The sequence below is a fragment of the Symphalangus syndactylus genome, chromosome 23 (genome assembly GCF_028878055.3).
Source record: "Symphalangus syndactylus isolate Jambi chromosome 23, NHGRI_mSymSyn1-v2.1_pri, whole genome shotgun sequence".
In the NCBI taxonomy this organism is placed as follows: Eukaryota; Metazoa; Chordata; class Mammalia; order Primates; family Hylobatidae; genus Symphalangus; species Symphalangus syndactylus.
In genome coordinates this window covers 41,350,612-41,371,427 of record NC_072445.2, presented here as the reverse complement: position 1 = coordinate 41,371,427, position 20,816 = coordinate 41,350,612, and the positions used below count along the sequence as shown (strand labels likewise).

General features: G+C 42.1%; 1 pseudogene; it reads left to right on the top strand.

Moving 5' to 3' along the window:
* The first annotated feature begins 594 nt into the window (after positions 1-594).
* LOC129473823 (HLA class I histocompatibility antigen, alpha chain G-like) lies at positions 595-10,315 on the top strand (annotated as a pseudogene).
* Positions 10,316-20,816: the final 10,501 nt, after the last annotated feature.

Below are 20,816 nucleotides of genomic sequence, written 5' to 3'. Positions count from 1 at the left end.
GCTAACCACTGTATTAGTAAACCAACAAACAAAAAAACCTGGTCTCTGTGAGAATCTCTGTCTTGTGCCTTCAGTCACAACTTCAGGTTTAAAGAGAAAACCCCTTTCACTACACCGCCATTCCCAAGGCGAGCTCACTCTGGCATCAAAGTTCCCTGGGGTGAGTTTTCTTTTAGGATAGTCCAAGGGGAGAGGTAAGGAGTCGGAAGTCCAGTTCAGGGACTAGGATTCCAGGATGAGAGTGAATGGGAAGGGGCTGGGCCAGCCGGGGGATTCTCTCCCTGGTTTCCACAGACAGATCCTTGACCAGGACTCAGGCAGTCAGTGTGACAAAGAGGCTGGCGTAGGAAAAGAGGGATCAGGACAAAGTCCCAGGTCCCAGGCGTGGCTCTCTGGGTCTCAGGCCCCGAGGGCGATGACTGCACTGGGGAAGCACAGGGTTGGGGATTGCCCACTCCCCTGAGTTTCGGTTCGCCCAACCTTCCTCCTGGATACTTGTGACGTAATCCCATTTCTCACTCCCATTGGGTGCCGGGTTTTTAGAGAAGCCAATCAGCGTCGCCGCGATCCCGGCACTACAGTCCTGGCGCACCCACCCGGATTCAGATTCTCCTCAGACGCGAAGGATGGGGGTCATAGCTCCCCGAACCCTCCTCCTGCTGCTCTCGGGGGCCCTGGCTCTGACCGAGACCTGGGCCGGTGAGTGCGGGGTCGGGAGGGAAAGGGCCTCTGCGGGGAGAAGCGAGGGGCCCGCCCGGCGGGGGCGCAGGACCCGGGCAGCCGCGCCGGGAGGAGGGTCGGGCGGGTCTCAGCCTCTCCTCGCCTCCAGGCTCCCACTCCTCGAGGTATTTCAGCACCGCCGTGTCCCAGCCCGGCCGCGGGGAGCCCGGGTTCATCACCATGGGCTACGTGGACGACACAGAGTTCGTGCGGTTCGACAGCGACTCCGTGAGTCCGAGGATGGAGCCGCGGGCGCCGTGGGTGGAGCAGGAGGGGCTGGAGTTTGGGGACCGGGAGACACGGAACGCCAAGGGCCACGCACAGATTTACCGAGTGAACCGGCGGACCCTGCTCCACTACTACAACCAGAGCGAGGCCGGTGAGTGACCCTGGCCCGGGGCGCAGGTCACGATCCCTCCCCATCCCTCACGGACGGCCCAGGTCCCCCAGAGTCTCCGGGTCTAAGATCCACCCCGAGGTTGCGGGACCTGCCCAGACCCTCGACCAGGGAAGAAACTCGGGCGCCTTTACCCGGTTTAATTTTCAGTTTAGGCCAAAATCCCCGCGGGTTGGTCGGGGCAGGAGCGGGGTTTGGTGTTCGGGGCTGACGGCGGGGGCGCGGCCATGGTTCTCACAACATCCAGAGGATGCATGGCTGCGATGTGGGGCCCGACAGGCGCCTCCTCCGCAGGTATGAACAGTTCGCCTACGATGGCAAGGATTACATCGCCCTGAACGAGGACCTGCGCTCCTGGACCGCCGCGAACACAGCGGCTCAGATCTCCCAGTGCAAGTGGGAAGCGGACAAATACTCAGAGCAGATCAGGGCCTACCTGAGGGCAAGTGCATGGAGTGGCTCCGCAGACACCTGGAGAACGAGAAGGAGATGCTGCAGCGCGCGGGTACCAGGGTCCACGGGGCCCCTCCCTCATCTCCTGTAGATCTCCCGGGCTGGCCTCCCATCAGGAGAGTAGGAAAATGGGACCAATGCTAGAATATTGCCCTCCCTCTGGTCCTGAATGGGAAGAATCCTGGGTTTCCAGATCCTGTACCAGAGAGTGACTCTGAGAGCCCACCCTGCTCTTTGGGACAATTAAGGGATGAAGTCCCTGAGGAAATGGAAGGGAAGGTAGTCCCTGAAATACTGATCCGTGGTCCCCTTTGACCCCTGCAGCAGCCTTGGGCACCAGGAATTTTCCTCTCAGGCCTTGTTCTCTTTCACACACTCAGTGTGTCTGTGGCTCCGATTCCAGCTCTTCTGAGTCCCTCGGCCTCCACTCAGGTCAGGACCAAAAGTCCCTGCTCTCTTGTCAGAGACTAGAACTTTCCAAGGAATAGGAGATTATCCCAGATTCCTGTGTCCAGGCTGGGTTCTGTGCTCCCTTCCCCACCCCAGGTGTCCTGTCCATTCTCAGGATGGTCACATGTATGCTGCTGGAGTGTCCCTTGAGGAATGCAAAGTGCCTGAATTTTCTGACTCTTCGCCTCAGATCCCCCAAAGGCACACGTGACCCAGCACCCCGTCTCTGACCATGAGGCCACCCTGAGGTGCTGGGCCCTGGGCTTCTACCCTGCGGAGATCACACTGACCTGGCAGCAGGATGGGGAGGACCAGACCCAGGACACGGAGTTTGTGGAGACCAGGCCTGCAGGGGATGGAAACTTCGAGAAGTGGGTGGCTGTAGTGGTGCCTTCTGGAGAGGAGCAGAGATACACGTGCCATGTGCAGCATGAGGGGCTGCCAGAGCCCCTTACTCTGAGATGGGGTAAGGAGGGGTGTAAGTTATCTCTTCTCAGGGAAAGCAGAAGACCTTCAGCAGGGTCAGGGCTGAGGTCTGGGGGTCAGAACCCCTCACATTCCTCTCCTTTCCCAGAGCCGTCTTCTCAGCCCACCATCCCCATCGTGGGCATCATTGCTGGCCTGGTTCTCCTTGGAGCTGTGGTCACTGGAGTTGTGGTCGCTGCTGTAATGTGGAGGAAGAAAAGCTCAGGTAGGGAAGGGGTGAGGGGTGGGGTCTGAGTTTTCTTGTTCCACTGTCGGTTTCAAGCCACAGATAGAATTGTGACTTGCTTCATCACTGGGAAGCACCATCCACACACAGGCCGACCCAGCCTGGAGCCCTGTGTGCCAACACTTGCTCTTTTGTGAAGCACATGTGAAAACGAAGGACAAATTTATCACCTTGATCATTGTGGTGACGGGGACCTCCCAGCAGTCACAGGTCACAGGGGAAGATCCCTACTGAGGACAGACCTCAGGAGGACAGTTGGTCCAGTCCCCACACCTGCTTTCCTCAGGTTTCCTGATGCTGCTGTGGGTCTGCAGTCATAGTTCTGGAAATTTTCCTGGGGTGCAGGATTTGCTGTTTTCTTAAAGACCTCATGCCCTGTGTCCTCCCTGACCTCTCACAGGTTGTTTTCTTTCTCACAGATGGAACAAGAGGGAGTTATGCTCAGGCTGCCTGTTAGTAGGGGGGATTAGAGCAGCCCTCTATCTACACTGGGACAGTGTAGACAAGATTCCTCCTCTAGCCACATCTCCTGTGGGCTCTGACCAGTTCCTATTTTTGTTCTACCCCAGGCAGCAACTGTGCCCAGGACTTTGATGCGTCTCATGAGGCTTGTAAAGGTGAGACACTGGGGGGCCTGAAGTGGGTGGGGGTGAGGCAGCGGGGACATGACTCTGTTGAGGAGTTCTCTGGATTTGGACATCTCAAGCATGTGGTAGGCTCTTCAGAGTGTCATGAGGGACAGTGACTGCCCTGGATTTGTTTATGATTATTTTCTCCTGTAGCTTGAGACAGCTGCCTTGAGCGGGACTGAGAGATACAAAATTTCTTCAAGTCCTTCCTCTGACATACACCATTGTAATTTCAAGAGCTCCTGACTTCTATATCTGCACCTGACATGTGAATATATCTATGTGCCTGTGTTCCAGTTAGCATAATGTGAGGAAATGGGCGACTGGTCCACCACTGCCACCAGGACCACCACCCCACACTGACCTGTGCTCCCTTCCCCAGTCAAGTTTCTTGTTTCAGCAGAGGTGAGGCTGGGACATTTCTATTCATGTCTTCACTTTAAGTTTCACTGAGCTGCAACTTCTCTGTTCAAAATAAGAACCTGGATATGAATTTTTCAAATTCTTGCTATGAGGTTGGGTTGATGGTTTAATGAAAGGAGAGCAAGACTCTTAAAACTTGAGAGAGGAAGTAAAACCTGAGAGCCTTCCAGAATCCATTTTTGCTGTGCTGGGCCTGTTGTAGATGGAGACAGGAGAGAGAGGCTGTGAGGAGCTGAGTGTGGACAGCCTATGCTCAGTTGGTGCTCAGTACATCATGGAATTTGACGCGGTCATTCGTTGGGTTGATCATCTTGACTGCTCCATTGTTTGTGTCCCTTCAGTAGAACCTTGTTTCACCAGGACCTGTGATCACAGGGACACAGACATTGCCTGGGCCTTGTCCTGTCTCTAGGACCGTGGACAGCGAGGGCTTCATAGGCTAGGTCAGGCTATGGTCTGGCCCTAATATTTTGTATCATTATTTTTGGTTTCTTTGTTTCTATAGAGGACTATGCCTGTTCCTTTTCTGGTGTCTGGGTTCTGATCTCTTTCTCCCCTGGGTGTCCCTCATCTCTGACAGCAGCAGAAGTCATTTTTCCTGTCATTGTCCCCACAAGGTGGAAGGCAGTCCCTGCACACAGAAGTCTGTGGTATTAAGAGATGAATTTTCAAGCCCATGCAGCTTTTACCCTAGTTCCAGGGCTCTTTCTTGGATTGTATTTTCTATCTTTTCCCCAACGTTTTTAAAGGAACTAGATTGTGAAATTAGCAGAGAGGAGGGTTGCCACAAGTTCTCATCTTAGGTAACTTTCTAGTGAAACTCCTCTTCTGCTCAGCTGTCCTACCCACTCTCCCTTCCCTGAGTTGTAGTAATCCTAGCACTGGCTCTAATGCAAACTCATGGATTTATAAAGCAGAGTCTAACTTAGATTTATATTTGTTTGGAAATTGGGATTCATAGTCAAAGATTGTTGTTTCCTAAGAGGGAAATATAATTGCATGCTGCAGTGTGCAGAGGGGTTGGTGTGGGAGGAGGGATGTGGAGATGGAGGGAGGACACACAAGCAGCACTGCTGAGAAAAGCACAGGCAGCCTCAATGTCAATGTGAGGGGACCTTGGGCTATAGTTGCTGCGAAACCGCATTTGGCCAGAGGCTGTTAATAAAGACACTGCCTTTAGAATAGGAGGTGCTCTACAGTGATCATTCATTCAGCCGACATTTATTGTCTGCCAGACATGTGACAGAATGTTTTTGCATCTGGGGAAAGTCATTGAAGTAAAATCAGAAAAATCTCTAGCCTTGTGGAGCATGTGTTCCAGTGGGAAGAGGCAGACGGTACATACACTCTAATATACACAGAGTAAATGAGGAAAGTGTGAGAAGGTGGTAAGTGCTGTGGAACAGGTGATCAGAGTGTGAGTTGTGGCACAGAGAAGGTAGCTATTGTGCTGGGGTGGTCAGCATGGGCCTTGTTGGGAAGGTGACCTTTGATGAAATATTTGAAGGACATAAAGGAATTTGTCATGAGGGTATCTGGAAGAAGTTTTTTCTAGGGAGTAGGAACCTTCAGTGTCAATGTACCAGGGCAGGATCATGGCTGTGTGTTCTGGGAAGAACCCGGGATCGGGTATGGCTAGAGCAGAGAGTCACTGAGATAAGGTCAGGGATTTGGTCAGATCATGTGGGCCTAGGGCTCGAGTATGTGGGAAGGATTTTGATTTTGAATGAGACAGTTTTAAGCAGAATAAAGACATGCCACAACTTCTCTTTTAAAAGGATCACTCTAGCTGCTTTGCTGAGAACAGAATCCAAAGGCCGGAGATGAGCAAGGCAGGTGGGAAAACTGTGGGAAATGAGTGCAGTATTTCAGGCTGGAGATGTCGGTTACTTCAGCTGCGGTGTGAGCAGTGGAAATAGTGGGAAGTGATTGGATTCCTACTATTTCCAATCACTTTATACAGCATTTTCTAATGGACTAAATCTGGGGTATGAGAAAGAAGAGGAAAGGATACCAAAAATGTCAGACTGCGACTAAAAAGAGTTGCCATCAGCCGAGAATGAGAAGACTATCAGGAGCATATGAGAGGAGGGGACGTCACAGGCAGTCACTATGGGAGATATGGGATCCGAGATGCCGCTGAGAAATACCAGTGAGGTAGTCAGGTTGGCAGTTGGACAGATGAATCTGGAGACATTTAGGAGAAATAGACTTGGGAGGTGATGTCATATAAAAGTTATTTAAAGCCTTGAGTCTGGATGACGTCTGCAAGGGATTGATTGGCTATAGAAGAGAACAGGAACAAGGGCTGAACACTAGGCCTCCGTTGCTAAAGGATCTGATCAGACAACACACTTAGATCAGACTGCATAGTCCTGACCCCACGTCTAGAAGGTACATAGACCAGGGAGTTCCAGACTTTCCTGTGGACAGGAATCACCTGGACATCACCCTAAGTCTAAGCTGATCTGGAATCGAGAATGAGATTTCCTGCTTATAAAATGTTGCTGTTGGTGCTGATGCTGCTGGTCTTCAGATCCCACTTTTGGTAGCAAGAACGCAGACCAGGATTGCTACGCTGTGCATCAGCCTTGCCTGTGAGGCCTGTTAATAAGCAATTCCTGGACTCCGTGCGCAACATTCTGACACAGGGGCATCTGTGGAGAGGCCTGAGCATTCTATAACAAGCCCACAGCAAACCTGGTGCTCAGCCACATTTGATATCACTGAGATCAGTAGTTGGAGAATGCCCAGGATGGGGAGGGGTCTCAGACCCACATTTAAATGTTGCTTTATTCTGTTTTTTTTGTTTTTTTGTTTTTTTAAAAGGATGATGTGTTTCTTTAATTGTAAGACAGGATGCTGAGAGATAAATGTCATTTTCTCTGTCATGGGGTATAGCCAAATGGAAGATTTAGAAGTGACTCACAGCTCAGCATAATGAAAAAATATCTGAATGCTGCTTTCTGAAACTACTCCCCAGAATGATTTCACACTCACTCCTTGGAGCAAACAATGACTTGCAAATTTTTCTAATTTAAACATGAAAGGAGTGTACATATTGGTATTAGTATTCATTTTATTTTGGGGAAGGGCACTGTATTAGTCCATAGTCCGTTTTCACACTGCCGATAAAGACATACCCAACATTGGGAAGAAAAAGAGGTTTAATTGGACTTACAGTTCCATTTGGCTGGGGAGGCCTCAGAATCATGGTGGGACACGAAAGGCACTTCTTACATGGTGGTGGCAAGAGAAAACGAGGAAGAAGCAAAAGCCGAAACCCCTGATAAACACATTGGATCTCAGGAGACTTATTCACTATCATGAGAATAGCATGGGAAAGACCAGCCCCCATGATTCAATTACCTCCCCCTGGGTCCCTCCCACCACACGTGGGAATTCTGGGAGATACAGTCCAAGTTGAGATTTGGGTGGGGACACAGCCAAACCACATCAGGCACAGAACTATGTTTGAAGCTACACAGCCAGGAACATAATACACAGCCACCCTAATTCAGATCTCTCACAGGAACTACTGCCCCTGCTCCTGGGCACAGATGCTACTGCACATACCTCTGATACCCTGATGGCGGACACTGGGCCCTGTGGCGAGGACTGCTATCACCGCTGCTCCTGAGAACTGCTTCACTACTGCTCCTCAGCCATCTTTACCAAAATGCAGTATTTACTGTCCCAGCCTCTCTGTGTCATCTCGTCCTGATTAGAAGCCCACATGTGGTTATCTAAATTGTGCAGCCAAAGCCTCTTGCAGTGTTTAACTGCAATAATGTTGGGGAAGGTGAATTTTTCTCTTTTGTAGAAGGAGGTAGTCCCTGCCTTCTAATAAGACTCTTCAGCATAGGAAGAGAATTCAGGTGCTGGAGGTAGGGGGTGAGGGATGGAAAAAGACTGACAAATTTCAATTCCTAGAATCGTGATCTGAGACTAGAACTTTATCTAGTACATTGCAAGCACCTGGGTTTGGTTGAGTTTATAATAAATGACATAGTTCAACTTATTCCCTTGATAGTTTGTTTTGGGGTCCAGCTTTTGTCTACCCCAGTTTACACACACAGATACATGGAAAAGCATTGTGTGATGGTAAAATGATTACTCGAAAGGCTTTTTCCCTATCTTTGTCTCTTGCTAGGATTCTGTAAGACATCCATGTCTTACACTGGATCCATGTATACACTGACATTTTATATAAATTTTTAATATTTTATTCTATCTGTACATGCTCCTGGGTATAGTATCTATACATTCACCAGTTTTAATGTGACTGCTCACAGAAGCCTAAAAAACCATCCTAATTTAGATGCCATGCTACTCAAACTATTGTATGAACAGCTGATAACCATACTGTTTTTAGCAGACCCAGTGACCTGGTATAAATGCTCATCTTTTGCTTGACTGTTACTAGTCTGAGATGAGATAAAGTAGAAGTTTACTTGCATAGTTCACTCACAATTTCTATATGTATATTATTGTGGGCTGCTAACAAACAGCCCACAGACCAGTACTAGCCCACAGACTGCACTTTGAGAGTAGCATTGGTCTAGATGTACTTGTATTCCAGCATCTACCTCAGTGTCAGATTAATGGCAGGAATTAATCAGTAGCAAATGGGGATTCCATTTCCAGTAATAGGGTGAACTAGGTTTTAAGGCTGCCTCATCTACCAAAAACAACTAAAAAACAGATGAAATATGAAAATCACCCAAAAGTATAGAAATATAAAAAAGGGAATAATCTTTTTGGTCAAAATATAAATGTGGGCAGGATTTAGAAAAAGGGAAGTTGCTTTTATCTTGAGGGCATTTGCCAAATCTGGAAAAATCTTAGCTTTGGTTTTCTCAGCTTCATATGCTATAGTGCAAAGGAGATGATTCTCAGAACTTGTTTGTATAGGGAGTATAAGAGACACTTTTGTGTACCCCATGAAATATGGGAAACAAAAGATGTGTTTCCTCAGAGTAAGAAAAGAAAATCTGTTTCATCCCCCAGCACAAGAGTATTCTAAAGAAATTTACCTTTGAGTCAGCAAAACCTGTTTTTGAGAATTTACAACCACCAGCCAGCACTCCTGCAGATTTGTTGCCCAAACTAGCTTTACCATTTTGGGCCAAAATAACCTCAAAGCATGATTTTGATTAATAATTGTCCTGGATTAGTGGTGATCCAAAAGTTGGAAGAAGGAAACAAAAATCTCTATAGGAATGCATATTTTAACCCATATGTCAAAGAATTTGCCCAAATAATTCTACAAGGAAAAAGCTGCTCAGAGCATGAACTGTATAAAGCACAAGTGGAGAAAAGTCAGTCTGATTGAGAACCAGTGGAAACAATAGATAAGCGCCTCATAAAGCTTCAATATTTGAATTATGAAACAAAATAATGTAACTAGTATTACATTTTAAATAATTATGAGCTGGGCACGGTGGCTCACGCCTGTTATCCCAGCACTTTGGGAAGCTGAGGTGGGCGGATCACCTGAGGTTGGGAGTTTGAGACCAGCCTGACCAACATAGAAAAACCCCGTCTCTACTAAAAATAGAAAATTAGCTGGGCATGGTGGCACACGCCTGTACCCTGCTACATGGGAGGCTGAGGCAGGTGAATCACTTGAAACTGGGAAGAGGGGGTTGTGGTGAGCCGAGATTGCACCACTGCACTCCAGCCTGGGCAACAAGATCAAAACTCTGTATCAAAATAATAATAATAATAATAATTATTATGACAAGCTTGAAAATGCCTACAGAATGTATTAACCTAAAAATGAACTGTTTTTCAAAAGAACTAAATTTAGTTTTTAGGAAGTAAAATTAACTTTGATTTAAAAATTTTTAACTTAGTTGAATTAAAAATTAAAAAGTCATGGTCTATTGACTTTTGCTTTGGATTATGATGGAATAACAAGGACCAGATTTACTCTCATGCCTTAAGCACAACAAACTCAAAATAATATATGAAAAAATAGCTATGTACTCAGATACTAGACAGCAGGTATCCCAGAGACTGTGATCTATGGGAGAAGGGGAATGGAAGAGGTAAGGTCTACAGTTGTCCAGCTTCCTTCCTGGACAGAGTTTCCAAGGCAGAGTGCAGACAGGCAGAGCCCTAACCAGGAGGTTCACTGAGGTGAGGGGGCAGAGTTGTGAACTTGGAGACTCCAGGACATTCAGAATATGCAAAGATGAAGGCACAAAGAAAAGACAGCTGATGATAAAAACCACTGGAAGACTGCAGGAGGTACCCCTCAAATTTTCAGTTAATCAGCATATTATACAAGGGAACTACCCAAAGACAGGGAAAGAATTATCCAAAAGGACTTCAGAGAATAGTACCCAGTGATATACAGGGCTGGAAATAATGCCCGCTCCCACTAGCCAGACTGGAAAACCTCATAATTTGCTGAGCATTGGATAGAGTATTCTGAAGGGTCTTATGTCAGCAGTGGTAAATAATTAGCCCTGGACTAAACACTTTTTGTTTTTTGGCTAACAGATATTAAAAGACTTAAAATGATCAAACAGCTCCTGAATAACTTAATTTGTCCCAGTAAAAATAAAAAGCTCAGCCAGGCACAGTGGCTCATGCCTGTAATCCTAGCACTTTGGGAGGCCAAGGTGGGCAGATCACCTGAGGTTGGGAGTTCGAGACCAGCCTGACCAACATGGAGAAATCCCGTCTGTACTAAAAATACAAAATTAGCTGGGCATGGTGGCACATGCCTATAATCCCAGCTACTCGGGAGGCTGAGACAGGAGAATTGCTTAAACCCAGGAGGCGGAGGTGGCAGTGAGCCAAGTTCTCACCATTGCACTCCAGGCAACAAGAGTCAAACTCTGTCTCAAAATAATAATAATAATAAAATAAAAAGCTCATGAATACTTACAGAATGCAAAAATATCTGGCACCTAACCTGGTAAAGTCATAATGTCTGGCATTAAATAAAAACAATCACCAGGCATATAATAAAAACAAGAAAATACAACTCAGAAGGCAGAGAAAACAATCAGTCTAAAGTTACCTAGAACTGACATAGATGTCAGAATTAGCAGGCAATAACATAAAACAGTTTTTGTAAATGTATTCCATATGTTCGAAAAGTTACACAGAGACATGAAAGATATAAAACATCAAAATCAAACTTCCAAAGATGAAAATGTCAGACATAAAATACACTGGATGTGAGGTGAGATTAATGGTAAACTTTTATGTTGTAGATTAAACAGTGACTTTGAAGACATAGAAATAGAAACTTTCTGGGCCAGGTGCGGTGGCTCAAGCCTGTAATCCTAGCACTTTGGGAGGCTTAGGTATAGAAGGAATGTATCTTACCAGGATAAAGGCCGACTATGACAAACTCACAACTAACATCATACTCAGTGGCAAAAGTTGCATACTTTTCCTGTAAGATCAGGAACAAGGCAATGATGCCCACTCTGGCCACATCTATTCAACATTGTACTGATAATTCTAGGCAGAGTAATTAGGGAAGAAAAAGAAAAGGGATCTAAATTGGAAAAAAAGAAGTCAAGTTGCCTCTGTTTGTAGATCACAAGATCTTATATATGGAAACCTCAAACACTCCACCAAAATACTACTGGCACTGAAAAAAAAAAAAATCAGTGAAGTTGCAGCATACAAAATCAGCATACAAAAATTAGTGGTACTTTTATATACTTACCAAAAACTGTCTGAAAAAGAAATCAAGAAAATAATCTCAGTTATAACAGTATCAAAAAGAATAAATTACTTAGGAATAAATTTGATCAAGGAGCTGAAAAATCTGCACACTGAAAACCATAACATAATTGGAAAAAAAGAACCATAATTGGAAAAAAAAGAAGTGAAATTGCCTCTGTTTGCAGATCACAAGATCTTATACGTAGAAACCACAAACACTCCACCAAAATACTGTTGGAACTGAAAAAAAATCAGTGAAGTTGCAGGATACAAAATCGGCATACAAAGATTAGTAGTACTTTTATATGCTTATAAAAAACTATCTGAAAAAGAAATCAAGAGCCGAGATTGTGCCACTGCACTCCAGCCTGGGTGACAGAACAAGACTCTGTCTCAAAAAAAAAAAGAAATCAAGAAAACAATCTCAGTTATAACAGTATCAAAAAGAATAAATTACTTAGGAATAAATTTGATCAAGGAGCTGAAAGAGCTGCACACTGAAAGCCATAACAGTGATGAAAAAAATTGAAGCCACAAATAATTGGAAAGATATCCTTGTTCTTGGATCAGAAGAATCAATATTGCCAAAATGTCCATACTACCCAAAGCAATCAACAGATTTAATGTAACCCCTATCAAAATTCCAATGGGATTTTTAACTGAATTAGACAATCTCAAAAGTCGTATGGAACCACAAAAGAACTGCAATAGCTAAAGCAATCTTCAACAAGAACAAGGCTGGAGGCATCACACTTCCTGATTTAACATGATATTACAAAGCTATATTAATGAAAAGAGTATGGTACTGGCATAAAAACAGCACGTAGAATAATGGAATAGAACAGAAAGCTCAGAAATAAATCCATGCATATACAACTAACTAATCTTTGAAAAGGTGTCAAGAATATATAATAGGGAAAGGATACTCTCCTACATATATATACTGATGGAAAAACTGGATATCCACATGGAAAAAAATAAAACTGCATCCCCATCTTACACCATACGCAAAGTCAACTCCAAATAGATTAAAGATGTAAATGTAAGACCTGAAACCGCAAAATTGAAGAAGAAAGCAGGTGAAAAGCTCCAAGACATTGGCCTTGGCAATGATTTTTTTGGGGGTATTACCTCAAAAACATATGCCAAAAAAGCAAAACTAAACAAGTGAGACTACATTAAAGTTTTTGCACAGCAACACAACAATAAACAAAATGAAAAGGCAAACCACAGAATGAGAGAAAATATTTGCAAACCTTATATTCACTAATGGGTTAATATGTAAAGTCTATAGAATCCATAGAACTTAATAGCAAAAAACAGATAACCCAGTTCAAAAATGGGCAAAAGACCTGAATAGACGTTTTTTCAAAAAAGACATACAAATGGCCAAGAAGTATATGAAAAGGTGCTCAACATCATGAATTATCAGAGAACTGCAAATCAAAACTGCATTGACATATCACCTCACATCAGTAAGAATAGCCATTAACAAAAAGACAAGAGATAATCAGCATTGGTAAACTGGAGAAAGGGAACCCTTATACATGATTGGTAGGAATGTGAATTGGTAAAGGCATAATGGATTACAATATAGATGTTCTTCAAAAAATTAAAAACATAACTACCATATGATCCAGTAATCCTACTTCTGGGCATATATAAAGAAATGAAATCAGTAATTTCTGTACCCCCATATTAATTGCAGCACTATTCACAATGGCCAAGATATAGAAACAAAGTGTTTATTGATTAATGGATGAATAAAGACATTGTGATACACACACACACACACACACACACGAATATTATTCAGACATGAAAAGGAAGGAAATACTGCCATTTGTAACAACATGGATAAACCTGAAGGACATTATGCTAAGTGAAATAAGCCAAACACAGAAAGAAAAATACTGTATGATCTCATTTATATGTGTAATCTATAAAGTGGAATTCAGAGAAACAGAGGTAGAAACAGTCAATTGAATTAACTGAACTTTGACCTGAGGCTGCCTGTGTACCTAAGTTAGTAGGTAAACAAATCAAAACCTAAGTTAGGAGTATAACTGTTAGCTGGGGTTCACCCAATCACAAGCAGCCAACTCATCACACCATGCCCAAATAAGGCAAATGCCTAGCTGTAGCCAATCAGGTGATTTTTCTTCTTCTGTGTCTGGCATATAAAAGCTTGCTGCGCACACTCCTGGGTGGAGCTTTCTGACCCTCTGCTGGTTCTGAGTGCTGCCAAATTTGTAAATTATTTTTTGCTCAAATAAACTCTTCTAAATTTGATTTGTCTAAAGTTGTTGGATTTTTTTTTTTTTTAGTGGTTACTAGGAGTCATGGCTAGGGGAAATGGGGAGATGTTGGTAGAAGTTTACCAACTTGCAGTTATAAGGTGAATAAGTTCTGGAAACCTAATGTACAGTGTGAAAGGAAAAATAATCTCCGGTCCCCAAAATCACTAAGCCAAAGTGATTTGGGCTTACAACAGGATGGCAACTATTGGTATACTTGAAATTTACTAAGAGAATAGATCTTAAGTATTCTCACCACACAAAAAACTATTAACTATGTGTCATAGATATGTTAATTAGCTTGATTGTGGTAATCATTTCACAATATATACGCATTTTAAAAATCATGTTGTACAACTTGAATATATATAATTCTTGTTTGTCAATTATGCTTCAATAAAGCTAGGGAAAAATAAAATACTTAGAAATAAATGTAATAAAAGAAGTATGAAATTTATACTACAAAAAAACCGACAATATTTTTACAGAAATCAAAGAACTAAATAAATAAAAAGATGTTCTATTTTTATGGATCAGAAGACAATATTATTAAGATGGCAGTATATCAAAATTGGTCTACAAATTCAATGCAGTTCTATCAAAATCCCAGCTAACTGCTTTGCAGAAACTGACAAGATGATATTAAAATTTATATGGAAATTCAGTGAACTACAAAATTTACAAAACTTTTGACAAAGAACAGTTTGAGGAACTACACTTGCTCATGGCAAAAGTTACTACAAAGCTGCAATAATCAATACAGAGTGATACTGACATAAGGATAGACATACAGATCAATAGAATAGAGAGGCTAGAAATAAAAGTTTATAATTGTGGTCAATTAAATTTCAAAAATACTGCCAAGGCAATTCAGTGGGGGAAAGAAAAATCTTTTCGAGAAATTATACACAACTCAATAGCAATAAAACAAATAACCTAATTCAAAAATGGACAAAGGACCTGAATAGACATCTTTCCAAAGAAGACATACAGATGACCAACATGTATATGAGATGGTGCTGGATGTAACTAATCAGAAAAATGCAAATCAAAATTGCAATGAAGTGTTACCTCACACCTGTCAGAATAGTTATGATCAAAAAGATAAGAGGTAATAAGTGTTAATGAGGGTGTAGAAGAAAGGGAATCCTTATACATGGTTGGTGGGAATGTAAATTGGTACCAGCATTATGGAAAACAGTATGGTCTTTCCTCAAAAAATTAAAATGATCTTTCTTTAAAAAAATTAAAAACAGAACTACCAGTATATGATCCAGCAGTTTTACTTCCGGGCATGTATCCAAGGAAAATGAAATCAGTATCTCAAAGAAATATTTGCACCCCTATGTTTATCATAGCATTATTTCTTGGAAATAACCTGAATGTCTGTCAATTGATGAATGGATTAAAAATATGTTTTACTCTGTTTTATGCTGCTATAACACAATATCACAGACTGGGTAATTTATAACGAATAGAAATGTATTTTCTCTCAGTTCAGGAGGCTATGAATCCAAGATCAAGGCACTGGCTACTGGTGAGAGCCATCTTGCTGCATCATCACATGGCTGAAGGTAGAAGGGCAAGTAAAGGACAGAGAACACACTCCTGAAAGCCCTTTTATAAAGGCATTAAAACCACCCCCAAGGGTGGAACCCTCATAGTCCAATCACCTCTAAAAAGTCTCACCTCCTAATAATGTTACAATAGCAATTAAATTTCAATATGCAGCTGGGTGCGGTGGCTCACTCCTGTAATTCCAGCACTTTGGGAGGCTGAGGTGGGAGGACTGCTTGAGTCCAGGAGTTCAAGACCAGCCTGGGCAACATAGTGAGACCCCATCTCTACAAATATATATATACTTCAACCCATGTTGAAATATAAATGGGTTGAAACAACATGGGTTTTGGAGGGGACAAAAATTCAAACCATAGCAATGTGGTGTGTATGTATACATACACACACAAAATGGAATAATAGCCACAGAAAAAGGAAGTACTGACATTTGCAACAACATGGATGAACCTGGAGGATATTATATTAAGTGAAATAAGCCAGACAGAAAAATATTATATAATCTCATATTTGCAATCTAAAACAAGTGAAACTCATAGAAGCAGAGGTAGAATGGTGGTTACCAGGGGCTTGGGTGGGAGAAATGGGGAGATATTGGTCAAAGGGTGCAAATTATCAGTTATATGATGAACAAGTCCTAGAAATCTAATGTTCAACATGGGCAGTAATGGATTTGTTAATTTGATTGCAATAATAATCATAAAATGTATATGTGTATTAAATCATCATGACGTATGCCATGAACAACTTTGTCAATTAAATGTTTTTTAAATATGAAATGGCCAATGGTTAAAAAATAATTGTGCTGATGTAACTGTATATCCACCTGCAAAAGAATGAAGTTTGACCCTACCTCATATCATATACATAAATGACTTAACATGGACCAAAGGCCTAAATGTTAGTGCTAAAACTATAAAACTCACAAACAAAAATGTATGCAAAAACCTTCATGACCTCGGATTAAGCAATGTTTTTTTAAATATGACACCAAAACACAAGTAACAGTAAACCAAACTGATAAATTGGATCTCAACAAAGTTTAAAACTCTGTGTTCCAAAGAATACAATCAAAAAAGCAAAAATACCACCCTCAGGCTAGAAGAAAGTATATATAAATCTTATATGTGAAAAAGAATTAGTATATAGAACACATAAACTCTTAGAAGTCAAAAATTAAAAGACAAATAATACAAGTAAAAAATGAACAAAGGGCTGAATAGATACTTCTCCACAGGAGATATAAAGATGGCTAATAAGAATATGAAAAGATGCTTGGCACTATTAATCATCAGGGAAATGCAAATTTAAATCACAATGATATACCCCTGCACAGTCACTGGAATAGCTAGAATAAATAAGACAGATATCAGTAAGTGGTGGTGAGGATGTGGAGAAATTGGAATTCTTGGACACTGCTGGTAAGAATGTAAAATGGTGCAGCCTCTTAGAGAACAGTCTGGCAGTTCCTCAAAGTTTGAATATAGAGTTAGTATTTGACCCAGCAATTCCATTCCTAGGTATATGCCCAAGAGAAATGAAAACATGTCCATGCAAAAATTTGTACATAATGGTCAAGCAGCATTATTCTCAATGGCTGAAAAGTGGAAACAATACAAATGCCCATGAACAAACGAATGAATAAGATGTGGTCAATCTATCGAATGGAATATTTGGCCATAAAAAGAAATGCAGTACTAATTAATGCTGCAATGTGGGCGAACCTTGAAAACATTATGCTATGTGAAAGATGCCAGTCACAAAAGACCATCCATTATATTATTTCATTTATATGAAATGTCTATAAGAAATAAATTTGTAGAGAGAAAGTAGATTAGTGGTTGCCTAGGACTGAGGAAATGGAGGGAAAAATGGGGAAGACTGCTTGAGAATAAATGTACATGGGTGATGAAAATGTTCTAAAAATAGTTTTGGAGTGATGAACATGTTCTACAATTGATTGTGGTGATGATTGCACTATGAATATGCTAAAAACCATTGAGTTTAAATGGTTGAATAATATGATATATGAATTTTATCTTAATGAAACTGTTCTAATGAAAAGTGATGGCTCACATGAAATAAAATCGATGTGCCAGAGCTGCCATGGCAGATTGTGGAGAAAGAGACCAAAAGGCTCAGAGCAGTGAGCATGCTGGCATAGATAGATACACTCTATAAAACTGGATCATGCACTGGGTGACTGTTTATTTGGAAGGGCCCAAAGGAAACTCTATCAGGCAACAAGTCATGGGCAGATGAACGGGGTATTAACCTAATTTTGTCCTTTGTGGGCTGGAGCTGACTCTATGAGATGATATTGGAGAACTTGGTGCCCTAGCAACAATGGGACAGTAGGGTCCCAGAAAGCTAGAGGCCAGCTGGCAGCAAGGCAGAATCAAAATGGACAAAATTCCCAAAATAGTGAGTAATGTTAGAATGGAAGCCAGGAAATCCTGACTGCAAGGGATTTAGGGAAATTATTAAGACTATGGTGTTTCTAGTTGGGCAGCCTGTAAGACTGTTGTTTAATATTAGAATCAATAGATGAAAAATAGATGAGCTGAAGTCTGAGATTAATTTTTCCAATAGAAGTTTAGAATCCCTCGCCCAGTTTCCAGACCTGAGCCAGTTCTTAGATCCAGAATCCATTCACTGAAGGAGAGTCACGTCCCCTGATGAAGTATCTGCAACACCATAAGTGTGTACAGTAGACACTCTCTACACCCTTCCCTAAAGGGATCAATGGCCATTTACTCAGGTATCAAGACACTGATAAAGGGGAATGGCCAGATATTTTTAGGTCTATTGGTTATAGGGTCCAATTTGACACTGATACCTGGGGAACCAAAGCACCCTCATGGACTTCCATTAGAGGAGAGGCACACGGGGAACTGAAAATAATTTCCTGTCTGAGGTGCACCCCTATCTCAGTGGATTCTCTGTGTCCACACATCCGCTTGGTGGTTATTTTTCTGGTTTCCAAATATGTAATTGATGGATTTATTTTGTACATTAGTTATTTCACTCACACATTAGTCATTTCACGGGTGGAGTAAAGGATTTGTAGTAAGAAAGGCCCAGTGGATGCCCCTAAGAGAGCTTCTAATATCGACCAAGATAGAAATTTTAAAACAATGTAGTATTTGAGGGGCAATGAAATAAACTGTCACTCAAAGACATAAAAGATGCAGGGGTTGTGGTTTCATCATCAACTATTGAATTCACCACTCCAGTTCTAACAAAAATTGGATGGATGATAACAGATGACAGTGGATTAATGAAAACGTAACCTATAATTAGCCCCAACTTCAGCAGCTGTGCTGAATGTGATATGTTTAAAAAGCAGATTTATTGTTTTTGTATATTATATAACGCCATTGATCTGCCTAAATGCATTCTTTTAAATACCTATAAAAAGGAGGGCCAGAAGCGAGTTATATTCACAGAGGACAAATAATAATACATTTAAAAATATGTTTTATTTTTGATTTTCAATTTTTGTGGGTACATAATAGCTGCATATATTTATGGGGTACATGAGATGTTTTGATACAGGTATGCAATGTGAAATAAGCACATCATGGAGAATGGGGTATCCATTCCCTCAAGCATTTATCCTTTGAGTTACAAACAATTCAATTACACTATTTTAAATGTGCAATTATTATTGACTATAGTCCCCTGTTGTGCTATCAAATAGTAGGTCTTATTCTTCTAAAATTTTTTTTACCCATTAAACATCCCCACCTTCCCTTCAGCCCCCCACTACCATTCCTAGCCTCTGGTAACCATTCTTCTACTCTTCATGTCCATTGGTTCAATTGTTTTGAATTTAGGTCCCACAAATAAGTGAGAACATGCCATGTTTGCCTTTCTGTGCCTGGCTTATTTCATTTAACATAATGATCTCCACTTCCATCCATGCTGTTGCAAATGACTGATCTCATTCCTTTTTATGGCTGAATAGTACTTCATTGTGTATACATACCAAATTTTCCTTATCCATTCATCTGCTGTTGGACATTTAGGTTGCTTCCAAATCGTAGCTATTGTAAACAGTGCTGTAACAAACATAGGAGTGCAGATATCTCTTCCATATACTGATTTTCTTTTCTTGAGACAGGGTCATGCTTTGTCACCCAGGCTGGAGTGCAGTGGCATGATCTTGGCTCACTGCAACCTCTGCCTCCTAGGTTCAAGTGATCCCACCTCAGCCTCCACAGTAGCTAGGACTATAGGTGTGCACCACTACACCTGCCTAATTTTTTTTTGTATTTTGTAGAAATCAGGTTTTGCCATGTTGCTCGGGCTGGTCTTGAACTTGTGGGCTCAAGTGATCTGCCCTCCTCGGCCTCCCATAGTGCTAGGATTACAGGTGTGAGCCACCATGCAAAACCCTGGTTTTCTCTTTTGTGGGGTATATACCCAGCAGTAGGATTGTTGCATCATATCACAACTCAATTTTTAGTTTTTTGAGGAACCTCTAAACTGTTATCCATAGTGGTTGTACTAATTTACATTCCCATCAACAGTGTATGAGGGTTCCCTTTTTTCCACATCCTCACCAGCATTTGTTATTGCCTGTCTTTTGGATATAAGCCATTTTAACTGGGGTGAGATTATATCTCATTGTCGTTTTGATTTGCATTTCTCTGATGATCAATAATCATCAGCACCTTTTCATATGCCTGTTTGCCATTTTTACATCCTTTTTTTTTTTTTTTTTTTTTTGAGACAGGGTCTCTCACTCTGTCGCCCAGGCTAGAATGCATTGGTGCAATTATGATTCACTGCAGCCTCAACCTTCCCAGGCTCAAGTGATCCTCCCATCTCAGCTTCCTAAGTAGCTGGGACTACAGGTGTGCACCACCACTCCCAGCTATTTTTTATTTTTCTATTTTGCAGAAATGGGGTTTGACCATATTGCTCAGTCTGGTCTCAAATTTCTGGGCTCAGTTCCACCTGCCTTGGCCTCCCAAAGTGCTAGGATTACAGGCATAAGCCACTGTACCTGGCTTTGTATGTCTTCTTCCTTTTTCTTTTTTTCTTTTTTTTTGAGATGGAGTCTCACTTTGTTGCCCAGGCTGGAGTGCAGTGGTGTGATCTCGGCTCACTGCAACCTCTGCCTCCCAGGTTCAAGTGATTCTCCTGCCTCAGCCTCCTGAGTAGCTGAGATTACAGATGTGCACCACTTGCCTGGCTTATTTTTGTATTTTTAGTAGAGACGGAGTTTCACAATGTTGGTCAGGCTGGTCTCGAACTCCTGACCTCAAGTGATCCACCCGCCTGGGCCTCCCAAAGTGCTGGGATTACAGGCATGAGCCACCACGCATGGCCTGTATGTCTTCTTTTGAGAAATGTCTATTCAAATCTTTTGCCCATTTTTTACTTAGACTTTTAGATTTTTTTTTTTTTTTTTTTTTTTTTTTACTATAGAGTTGTTTGAGCTTCTTATATACTCT